We start from the raw sequence: 13,001 nt of genomic DNA, 5'->3' as shown, positions 1-13,001 counted from the left end.
GCCTATACCATCAAAGCCGAGGGTAGCGTTACCAAGAAGGCCAAGGGTGTCGGCAGACAGGTGGTTCGGGAGCATCTCACATTCGAGGACTTCGTGGATTGCCTCAAGACCAGGTCGTCGGTTCTAAGAGCAGAACAGCGCATCCAGAGCGTCGACCATGTGTTGACCACCAACAAAGTGAGGAAGATTGCCCTGGATCCCAACGACGACAAGAGGTGCGTTCTCCAATGTGGAATCCACACACTGCCGTGGGGGCACTATCGCTTAGCAGAAAGCAAAACCTGCAACATGTGCCCATCTTCAACAGAAGATTCATAAAAACAAAACAAAAAAAAACAAAAAAATCATTTTGTTAGTCATTACAAAAAAAAAACACTGACTGTCATTACAAAAAACTTTGACCGTATTTTAAATAACCAGCATACCTATGAATCTTTTTGGTTTCCGAAAACAAACCAACATGGAGACTGTACACCACACGGCGACAGATCATGAATTTCTACCTTCCATGTTAACTAAACTCAACGGTCTACTGATTGTTCACCTTAACAGCATTTGGACGAAATTGGATGACGATGTGGGCAAGATGTTTTACGTCTTCAACAACAATTTACATTTCTACGAAATTCCGATTGATGGAAAACTTCAAATCGCTGTGAATCCGGAAAACGTAGGCGAAATCAAAATATCTACCGGCAAGAACATTTTTCGAATCAAGCACGACAAGATGCTTTCTAACATTACGTACGATGTTTCTGCAGGAGATTGTTTATACGTAGAACTCCTAGGAGATTACGACAAACTCATTCCTCTCTTCGTAGAATTACGAATCGTCTATCCTATTATAAATAACCGTTAACCAAAATGCCTAACGACATTTTCGGCAACACCAAGCGTGTAGACCACGCAGAAGAGATTCTTATGTTGGATGTCCGAATTAAAAAGTTGAGGAGCGATTTGATCGCTTTGCAGGAGACCTTAAACAAAAGTTTAGAGTCCGAGATCGCTACGCTCCAAACGCAATGTCTCGACCCCATTCTGAAAATCGATTCCGAACTGAAAACGCTCATAAAAAATTATGTCGACGTACCTTCTTACGACAACGTTCAAAATATACAGTTGAGCGTGGATAAGCTTCAAAATGATTTGGCCAAATTACAACAATTTCAATCGAAAAATGAAGATTTGGAAAAATTGAAACTCGAAATCGAAGAACGAACTTCGGCAATAGAAAAAAATTTTTCTGAACTTCAAACTGTTGTGAAGGATATTGATGTAGAACGCTTGCACGTCGTTGTTTCCAAATTACAAGAAGAATTCACCGGTACATTGGAAGAAATTAAATCCAAGTTGCAGACTTTGGAAGATACCATGACGAACCTACCATCGTCAGACGAACTGCAGGTCATCAGCAAAAGCGTCGCGAACATAAAAATTCAATTGGAGGCTTATCAAGATTTCGAACACATTCAAACCACCATCGCTACGCTTCAGGCGTCTCTGGAGTTGATCAACGAAGAAATTAAAAATATTCATGCTGAAGCGAGCGCGTTGACGAGTATTCAAGACACGTTAAGCACGGTTCAGCAGAAGATCGAATATTTAGAAAATTTGAACGTCGAAACGAATCTTGCTCATTTTCATCACGTGCTGGACAACATACAGGGTGACTTGGAATCGTTACGGACGAGCGTGCCTTCGAGCGAAGATTTGGAAAAATTGAAAACGGCGGTGACGGCACTATCCGATTCGAGCGACATCAAAAGTTCATTGAGCGATCTCGAAAGTAGGGTGGCCAATCTCCCCACCTCAAAAGAATTACACGCTTTGAAAAAGAGCATATCACGTATGCTGAAACGACTAGAAACGGAAACGGCGAACGTGGAACAGATTCGAGACGAACTTGCTTCGCTGGTGTCGACGCTGCCCACTTCGCAGAGTGTCGCCGACCTTCACACGCAGTTTACCGAGATGCGAAGCATCGTGAACGATCTTACCGAGAAAAGTTCGAAATTGAATCAAGTCGAGAACCTTCAGAGTATCGTCGTCAACATCAGAGATCAAGTTGGAGTGCTGGAATCCACGCAGGAATCGACGCTGGCCTCTTTCGGTGCCAAATTACAAGAACTCAACGAAAACTACAAGCAGTTGAACGTGGAAGTGAAAATCAAACCGTCATTTTCTACAGTAACGGATACCATCGTCGAACATTTGTTGCCCGTACAAAATACACTGGGACAGCTTCACAGCAACCTCGTTAGCGTCGATACTAAATTCGCTAAACTGCATTCTCTGCAAGCCATCGAAATCAACAGCGTACCCAATCAACAGAGAATCTCCACGTTCGTCGAAGGTAACAAACTGTACATGTTACATCCTTATCATCCGTACTACAAGTTTCTCCTCGATGGCACGATTCAGATAAATGAATTTTCGTACTGGTCTCACGGTAGAAAAGCTAGCGTTCCCACCATGACCTTGATATCGAATCGTGGTGTCCAGAAAGCAGGAAACATTCCTCTGGCACGTTGGAACGAAACGCGCAACATATATGAAATACACGAAGACGAAGATCTCACCGTTTTTGACGTGAGTGCCGGCGATAAGCTGATCATTCAAAACACTGGTGAGGTGCCACCCTCTTTGAATCCCATCACGCTTGTGCTTCTCTTCAAACGTAATCTCTAAAAATGTCTAGGCAAGCTATCGTCGAAGAATTGCATAAACCTGCACGCCGCAACTACCAACGTTTAGCTGTGGTAACCAAGGGAATCGATGACCTCTGGCAAAGTGACCTCGTGGAGATGAGTAGCGGCAATCTAAAAAATGTGCATAAATTGAACAAGGGTAACAAGTACCTCCTCACCGTCATAGACACGTTTTCGAAATTCGCATGGGCTCTACCTTTGAAAGCCAAAACGGGAACGTGCGTCACGGAAGCATTCAAGACAATTTTTCGCGAAAGCGACAGACGACCTCGGTTTTTGCAAACGGACAAGGGGATGGAATTTTACAATGCTGTATTCCAAAAGTTTATTCAAAAACATGACATTCGGCATTATTCAACCTTCAGTCACATCAAAGCCAGCATCGTGGAAAGATTTAATCGAACCTTGAAAACACACATGTGGAAACAATTCACGCTTCGGGGGAATTACAAATGGGTCGACATACTGCCGGAACTCGTCGACACCTATAATCACACGGTACACAGAACCATAGGCATGAAGCCAGCTGACGTTACCAAGTCCGACGAGCAGCGTTTAATTTCTACAGTTTACTGTCCAAAGTACACCACTACCAAGAAATCAAAATTCAAAATTGGAGACCAGGTGAGGATCAGTAAATTGAAGCGAACGTTCGACAGGGGTTTCACACGAAACTGGAGCACGGAACTTTTTACCGTGGTTCGAGTTCTACCCGGAAACCGGCACACGTATATAATAAAAGATAGTAGCGACGAGATTTTGAAAGGAAGATTTTACGAAGAGGAACTCTCTAAAACAAAACACCCCGACACTTACCTCATCGAGAAAGTATTGCGTAGAAAAGGTGACAAACTATTGGTGAAATGGCTGGGGCTTCCGGAAAAGAGTTGGATCGACGCGAACGAAGTGATCTTGTAAGTACGTGGAATGTCGTGAAACGTCTACCTGATTCGGAAAGTCAAACGAAAAAAAAGAACGGCGAGTTGCTTCCCGACAGCATCCGTTGTCTAATCGTAGGCCCTTCAGGGTGTGGGAAAACAACACTGCTCGTGGACAATTTTCTCCTCGCACCGAATTGGTTAGATTGGAAGAACAGGCACCTCTACGTATTTTCGAAAAGTCTCGAACAAGCGAAATACCAGCAACTGATAAAACTGTACGATGGTCTGGACATTGCAACGTTCGCTTCGGAAATAAAACCACTCGACGATTGTCGTGAAAATTCAGTCGTTGTGTTCGACGATGTCATCCTGGAAAATCAAAATGAAATTCGCAATTTTTTCACGCAAGGTCGTCACAAAGGAATAGATTGCTTCTTCCTAGCTCAAACGTTTTCCAAAATTCCAAAACAGTTAGTACGTGACAACGCTAATTTCATATGTTTGTTTCGTCAAGATCACACCAACCTCAAGCACGCGTACGATGACTACGTAGGCGGAGACATGAACTACAATCAATTTTCGGAACGCTGCTGCTCCCACTGTTGGAACAGTGACGATTTCGGATTCGCGACGATCGACATGACGAGGAAACCCAACGATGGAAAATACAGAAACAAAATCAACAACTTTCTAAACGTTGCAACGTTGTGAGCAACAACGTGTATAAATAACGTTATGGCGAAACGAAAAATCGAAGACGAAAATCTCAAGTTGCGAAACTACCTCGCGAAACGCTTCAAAGGTTGGAAATCCGAGAATCGCGGATTCTACGAAGAGAAGAAACGTCAAGATCAACCTGTGATCGACGCCATCAGCGATCTAGGTAAAGAAATTAAAGGCGTCACGGAACAAAATAAAAATTTGATCAACGAACTCGTACCACTTGCAGCTAAAAGTTACGCCGTACCCACGCCTATTTCGAGCATTCCTTCGACGCCGTTCGAACTAAGAGACGTACCGCCAGGACGTCGAGCCATAAGCAGCACGTCGTCGTCTTTGGATAAGATCGAGTTGGGACCTTTGGCACGAGACTACCTGAGCACGGGCAAGTTCGACAAGGATGAAGTGTTCGGATTGTATCCCACCATGGAAACCAATGAAGGCGGCGGTGTGGTATGGAAGATTGGGAAATCGAAGGTGACTTTTGAAGGCAACGACATTAAAGTCAATTTAGGCGATAAGAATAGCTGGAACAGGTATCCGGGTACGGTGGGACTGTGGGAACTCGTTGCCAAAAAGCAGCCGAAGGATTACACCGAAGAAGATTACCAGAGTTACAAGGAAATTCTGATCATGACGGACGCCTTGTACCAGAACAACGACGCTACGCAGAATAGGGTGAAATCGAGCAGCGGCGAAAAATACAGGAATCTCATCAAGCCGATATGGAACCAGGTGAAAACAGGCAGCGGCGTCAAACTCTACAACACCCTGCCCAAAGAGTTTGTGTGGGTGGACGACGTGCGCAAGCTCATAGACCGATTGTTGGTTATTGCAGGAGAGGAGAATGCAGGCAATCGTAATTTCTACAACGAGAAGGTAGGAATTGTGGACATGATCAGCACAAAACTTTCCAACTTCATCGTGAACAACGACAAGGGCATAGGTTACCTCATCAAAATTATCAACACGCTGCCTCCGAGATTCTGGAACGTGGCCGAAGGAAAGGGACTCGTGAACGACATCATCAACAAGTTACCTTTCGAGATGCATTTACCCGGCTACCAGTTCTGCGGACCGGGTACCAAACTCGAGAAAAGATTGGAGAGAGGAGACAAGGGTGTGAATCCGTTGGACGCCGCATGCAAAGATCACGACATCGCTTACAACACCACTCGCACCGATCTGGATGCACGTCACGAAGCAGACAGAAAGTTAGAGCACGCAGCTTTCGAAAGATTCGTTAGTAGAGACGCTTCGCTGGGAGAAAGAGTTGCAGCACTGGGCACCACCATCGCCATGAACACGAAACAAAAATTTGGATGGGGTGTATAAATAAATAACATACAGTAAAAAAGAAATAATAACAACATGTCTTGCATAACCGATTTGCCGCACGAACTGCTATGTAAAATATTCAAACACGCTTGCGAGGATGTAGGGAAACTTTTACACGTATCCCTTGTGAAATGCTTATCAAGGGCCATCTTCGGGAGATCAGTGGAATGAGGAGCGGTGATCTTGACACTCTTCTTTCGGTTGCGGGGGAAAAATTAAACGATAGGTTAGACGAACTGCACGAGGCGAGGCAGGGGAGAAGACGATATACTGATGATTGGTGTAAGTCCAAACAGGAAACTGAAGAAATCATCACGCACATCATTGCGTTTTCCGAAGCACGAACTTTCTTCCTCTAACGCACACACACAAAAAAAATCTTCGATACAAATCGTGAAAAAAATATATATATAAATAACACACATCGTGAAAAAAATCTTCGGTATATATAAATAACACACATCGTGAAAAAAAAACTAAATTTCTCTAACACACACACTGAAAATTTCTCTTCGATATGACAACTGAAAAAATGAGTGACCTCCAAGCATTAAAACAAATGCTAAATTTGTCAGTAGAGTATGTAAAAATTCGGGAATTGGAAGTGGACAAACCTTACACGATAACTTCCGGTTCAATTGTTTCTACCCAGTATGGTCCCAAGGCGCGTCTGTTGCTCAACGCACAATACAGTCTATTTTTACCAGATCGATACGCTGACATGTTATCCAACGAGAAGCTAGCTATTTTAATCGAGAACAAAACTCGAATCGTGTACAAGGGTACAAAAGAACTTCTTGGTAAAAAAACAAAGCACGTAATAGAATTTGTGTAACGACTCTGCGCGAAGTATATCCTTGAAAAAAATTACACGGACTAAAAAAATCTCAGAATATTTATATATAAATAACATACCAAAAAAATTACACAAAGCAAAAAAAATCTCAAAACATATATATAAATAACATATCGTGAAGATAACATATAGAGCATCAACATGAAGCCCAAAGGTGTCGTGTACCAGATACCATACTCCAATCTGAAAAATCTAGGTGCCCTCGATGGGTTACTCACCAAGAAACAACGCGAGAAGAAACGTTCTTGCTTGACGAAAGGACACGGAATGAAATTACTTCTCAGCACACCTCAATTGAAACGCTTGCAGCGTTCGCGGAAACAGCAAAAGATTGGAGGTTTCATATTCAGCATCCCAGCCATCCTGGCAGCATTGGGGGCCGTTGGAAGTTTGGCCGGCGGTAGCGCCGCCATCGCGAAAACCGTCATCGACTCGAAGAAGAACAAGGCAGAATTGGAAGAACAGAAACGTCACAACCTGGCTATGGAGAAGAAGGGGAAAGGTATAACCAAAAAACAAAAAAGCAACCTCGATGCTTTGAAGAAATATAAAAAAAAGAAGAAGCCCTGTCCAACTTCGATATTGAATCTCTGATCGAACTGTTGGGAATAAAGAACTTCAGGGGTGTTTTCATGTCCGATTCTCTACCCTCTGCTGTGAAGAAAAAAGAGTATGGCGTGGTCAACCTGGACAGTTACAAAAATTCTGGTACACATTGGATATGCTACCTCAAAATTAACGATAACAATGCATTTGTTTTCGATTCGTTTGGTGGCACACCACCTGCCAGGTTGGTGAAGTATCTCGGTGTTGCCAACCTCTACTACAATGACAAACGCATCCAGGGTTTCACCGATGTTAACTGCGGCCACCTTTGCCTTTCTGTTCTCGCATACATGTCTAAAATAAATAACCCGTCGGTGGAACATTTTCAGAAAGCATTGTGGAATCTTAAACACGATGGGCGTGTTCCATCTCACGAGCGAATCTTCGATCTTGAAACTCACGCTGCACGACGACATCGTCTATCCTAAATCCGTAGCTCTGCGTGCATTCTACAGCATGTACCTCATACCTAACGTCACGCAGCACAACAACAAAATTAGCGTCGGAAACGAACACATCATCGTCACGCCAGGCCAATACAATCTTTCCACTTTGCAAGCTCAATTACCCAAAGGCACGTATTTTTCTCAAAATTCGGTCACGCACAGAGTGGAAATCCTATCGGCGACGGAGACCGTGGACCTGGGCACCATGGGAGAACTTTTAGGTTTCGAGAACAACACAAAACTCGAAGCTGGCATCAAACACACAGCAACCAACATTCCTAAATTTCTAGCCATAGAGACTCTCAACGTTCACTGCAACGTGGCGGAAGGCATGATCACGAAATCCTCGGACGGATTGTTAGGAAGTCACAAGCAGACGGGAATCATAGCCACTTTCAAACCCAGTTCCGAGTTCATGGAACCGATCATCTACACACCCTCTTCGCCGATCTATTTTCCAGTATGTCGCAACCGCATAGACGACATAGAGTTGGTGGTGACGAACGAGAAAGGAGAGGTGGTGGATTTCGCAGGTGCCACTACGACGGCCATCGTGGAGATCAACTTATAATAAATAACACGCATAGTGAAAATGGAGCAAATCGAAAGTTACGAATTGCAATCTTTTCCTCCCAACCGTCGCACGTTCGCCAATCTCAACGAAGCGAACAGGGAGATCGAATACGACGTGGACGTAGGCGACGGGTTCGTTCATCCTCACAGAGCTGACCTCTACCTTCAATTCGACGTGGTGAAGAAAGAAAGCGGAGAAGCGTTTCCGCCCAATGCAAATTTGATACTCGTAGACAACTTCGTGCCTCACCTGTTCTCGCAGGTGGAGGTGAGGAAACACAACACCGTCATAGACAGAATAGATTATCCAGGCATCACGTCGACGGCAGTGGGAACATTGAAATTATCCAAAACGGATGCAGCATACTATCAAGCGGGAGGATTCGAAGCGGGGACCAAAATATCGACTAGAAATCACACGGTGCTCTTTCCCATGCGTCTGCTGCCGGGATTCTTCTCGGACTACAAAGAGATCATGTGGAAGGGTGGATTGCGCGTCACGTTTCGAAGAGCGGCCAACGACAACGACGCACTGATGCGATACACCAACTTGAACGCCGACGGCACGCCGATAGCCAACACATTACCCGAAGCAGCCAAGTGCGTCATCCGGAGCATGGAGTTGAGAATGCCGATCGTGGAATACGAAACAAACTACGCCCTCAAGTACAAAGCAGAGATCTTGAAGAGTCCGCAGGTGCCGATTCACTTTCACGGTTACCAGTGTGTGCAGAAGATGGCGTCGGGAAGTCACATGGAATTCGACGTGACGACACAGTTCAACAACATACAGTTCGACATGCCAGATTTCGTCGTGGTGCTCTTTCAGACCGGGCGCGATAACAACCAGGAAAAAGATTCCAGCAAGTTCGACGACTGCAAGATCAAGAACATTTATCTGAAGAATGGACGCAACGAAGTTTTCCCGCGCGAGAATTACAACCTCGACATGACCAAAGACGATTACCTCAAACTTTACGAAGCTTACACCTCTTTCAAACGCGTGACCGAGGGAAGCATGGACATGTACTACACGCCCAGCGAATTCAAAACCCGCAGACCCATGTTCGTCATCAATACCACGAAGAGGAAGCAGGTGGTGGTCAACGATCGAACCAACATCAAGGTCGTCTGCGAGTTCAACAGTCCGTTGCCCGAGGACACCGTATGCAGCGTGATCCTGGTCGCCGAGAAGTCCTTCGTCCACGACGTGAAGAACGAGAGGGTCACAGAGCAGTTTTAACAAGTTTTTAACCTCTTTTCTTGCACAATAAGAAATTTTTGTACTAGCACAATCAGTTTCAATAGCACAATGCAAAAATTTCACTAGTTCAAAATCAGTTACAATATTAATTTCATCAGTTATGAATTACAATATCATCAGTTTTTGCACTATAGCACAAGACAATCAGAATTTTTGCACAAAAATTTTGTTGTTGTTGTTTTTACATGAGAAAATTAACAATAAAATTTTTTTTTATCGTTTCAGATGCTGTCGAACATCAAAAACACATACACATACACACACACTAGAAAAAATAAGCATGCAACTTTATTTGTAACACACACATACATTCTCCATCTTCATCAAAAAATATTATAATAAACATAATTATTATTATCTATATCTCACAAAATTCTATATCCAAAAATATTACAACATCAAATAACACTAGAGTCGTTAGTACACGTTGCATGCATTACGGAGGTCCTCTGTAGGGTTTCATGGAAGTTTGGGGGAAAAAAAAAAACACGTGAAACTCTACAGAGGTGTGGTTATCTAGAGCCGCAGCCATTAGAACCTTTTTGGGTTGGGCACCACGCACCCTGGCGGGGTTAGGGGCCAGGCATCCTAAAAACAACAATTATTATTTGTTTGTTTGCGTCACAATACTGAAATAAAAAAAAATACGTACGTGTGTGTGGCACATCGTTCCCGCGAGAGAGGTTTGCAAAAATCACGATATACATTGGCGCTCGGGACTTGGAAATAATGCATATTCGCTCACCACTGTTGCCAGCTTAGTCTCTCTCTTTATCTTACAGCAACATTGGCATCTTTATTTTTTTAGTTGTAGGTGGGTTGCCAACGCACTCTAGTTAATAATGCTACATATTATACACGCACACACATACTGTGTTGCTATCTATCTATCTATCCCTCTCTCTTTTACGGCAGTATATGTTTGTTGCCGACTCTTTTTGCTCAGTGTGTGTATGTTACGTCAGTATATAAATTAGTTAAGCCTCAAGTAAGATAGCTCTTGCCAAGTAAAAAAAAGCTGTAGGTAAATATTAGCAACACTATCGGTTGTTTAACTTTTCCCTCTCTCTTTTTTGTAAAAAGCTATGGCAAAATACCAGTAGGTTGGCAAATTGCTTTATGCACTGTAAAACCTCAAGCAGTATTGCCAGCTCCTTGCTTGAGGTTAGGTTAGACCCAAAAACAAAAACCTTGCTGACTTTTCAAGTAAAATGTTGGCAATACTCCAAGACAAGCCTCAAGCAGTATTGCCAGCTCCTTGCTTGAGGTTAGGTTAGACCCAAAAACAAACCTTGGTGATTTTTTAAGTGAGGAGTTGGCCACACTGCGAGAAAAGCCTCAAGCAGTGTTGCCAGCTCCTTGCTTGAGGTTAGGTTAGACCCAAAAACAAACCTTGGTGATTTTTTTAAGTGAGGAGTTGGCCACACTGCGAGAAAAGCCTCAAGCAGTGTTGCCAGCTCCTTGCTTGAGGTTAGGTTAGACCCAAAAACAAACCTTGGTGATTTTTTTAAGTGAGGAGTTGGCCACACTGCGAGCGCCACCGAGCGCCATTTTCGGGCGTTGAACTCTCTGACCTGCTCTACTCAAGACGAATATCAAAAATTGATGCCATTACAGAAGCGATTTACAATCAAAAATGTAGATTGTATCCGTAGTGTCTTTTGTTAAAATCTAAATACAGTGTAATACAGAGCATTCCCTGACATTCGCTACGAGACTCGGCGGCAAGCTGCCCGGCGTCAGCGCTTGTCTTTCCCAGCAAACGTGGTCCGCAACAGTCGGTAGAGTCGGCTATTCAAATTACAGTTTTCATATTGTGTACTAACCTTGACTACAGAAGGTGTTGAAAATGATGTCCCTCTGCTGCAACACATTCCTGGCATCTCCGAAGGTCATTGGCATTTTCACGTTGCAAGTTCGTCTACTGTAATTCTCGTACAATACTCTCTTTTAACTCACCGATTGTGTGCGGATTGTCTTTGTATACTTTATTTTTTAGATTTCCCATTTTTCTTTCTAGGTTTAATATAGTGGTCCTATGTGTAACGGGAACAGTGCCTCCTCGATGGCGTCGTCGCCTTGCAATCAAGGGGTCCCGGGTTCGATACCCGGTGGAGGTACATAGTGGTTCGGATCCCACTTTAAACTGTAGGTCCAGTCCCGATTAGCCTTACTGTGCATAAAGTGGACTTAAAACGCCAAATCAACAACAGTGTAACGGGAACACCAGGAAATTTCCTTGCAAAACGTCGTCGCACTTCTCCACAATTCCTCTTTCCGAAGAAACACTCGACAAGATAAATCCTTTGTTGTAATGTAAACTTTTGTGGTGCCATATTAAGCCACAATCTTCAACACACGGACACGACATAACACATCTTCCGAGGGAGGATTATACTGACGTTAGTCTGAAACGTCAACAGAAGGGGAAAGAGAGCGAAGGCAGGGAGAGCGAAAAAAACAGACTAGCGAGCGACTGTCGCCGTTCACCGGGAAAGACAAGCGCTGATGCCGGGTCGCTTGCCGCCGAGTCTCGTAGCGAATGTCAGATAATGCTCTGTATATGCACAAGGTATTTTGTAAATCAGAATTTACGATATTACTACAATTTTTTCTACCTTGTTATTTCCTTGAACATTAATAGTCAGGGTGTCATGTACAGGATGTCATACTTTCTCAGTGTGTAGAGGACATCAAGGCGAACAACTTTTCTTCGTAGCAGTTCGCTCGTCGAGCCCTCGTTTCGATGCTATGAGGCATCAAAAATGCCATTTTCTATCCTGGATGTATGAATTGAGCAATGACATGTATCGTGTGTCCCTTCGGTCTGAAACCTTCCAAAGTCTTAAAGATCCAAGTCACAAGGATGGAAAATTAGTGCTATGTTAATGTTAGGTGCGAAGGCATGCAGCACCCTAAAGGATAATATCCAAACCTGCAGGATGAACGCATTTTACTTGAGTGTCCAATACGAAATGATAGAAACTTCTGGTGAGTTGATTTTTAAAAATGTGTCCGAGATAAAGAGTGGCGTGTCCAGGATTTTTGGAAGGAAGAGGGGTTATGGATACTATTTTTGGTGGTCAGTTCACATTTTTGCCATCTTTCCTGTCTTTGGCGATATTGTTTTAAGGAATACTGAGTCAAATGGGGTTATGACCCCTGCAACCATCCCTTGGGCTCGTCACTGGAGATAAATGAGTAAGGATTTGATCATATTGGAAGACGAAACATTAGATGTGTTGGGAATGGAAGGGTTTTCACTGTGTATTAATTGTTTTGCGATCCAGCTGTATTCGAGAAAATTTCCTTTGTTTCGTGCCGATACATGACAAGACTACTGTGACACAATTTTGAACACTTGCGAATGCTTAGGCGTGAATATGAACAATTTGCTGGGTTTTGGTTGTTATAAGAGCTGCTAAGATGGGATGACAAGACACATTAGTGGTTTTCAGGCTAAAATCAGAGATAAATATTCGAGAACTGTCTGCGTCCAGTTCGCAGCCCACATTTTGAATCTCACGTTGTCGAGTGGATTGTCCATCCCGTTCATGTGTAACAGCTTTGTAAAAACACTCAAAGACATCATAGATGTTTTGATACCTG

The 13,001-nt window shown here is 43.5% G+C and overlaps 1 long non-coding RNA gene across 1 annotated transcript in view; it reads left to right on the top strand.

Moving 5' to 3' along the window:
- The window catches only part of LOC146001749 (uncharacterized), a 50,378-nt gene that overhangs the window by 25,517 nt on the left and 11,860 nt on the right, over positions 1-13,001 (top strand). The window lies entirely within an intron of this gene.

This window comes from Lepisma saccharinum, chromosome 17 (genome assembly GCF_977018435.1).
Source record: "Lepisma saccharinum chromosome 17, izLepSacc3.1, whole genome shotgun sequence".
Lineage (NCBI taxonomy): Eukaryota > Metazoa > Arthropoda > Insecta > Zygentoma > Lepismatidae > Lepisma > Lepisma saccharinum.
Note: the sequence above shows the minus strand (reverse complement) of the source record. Positions and strands in the feature narration are given on the sequence as shown.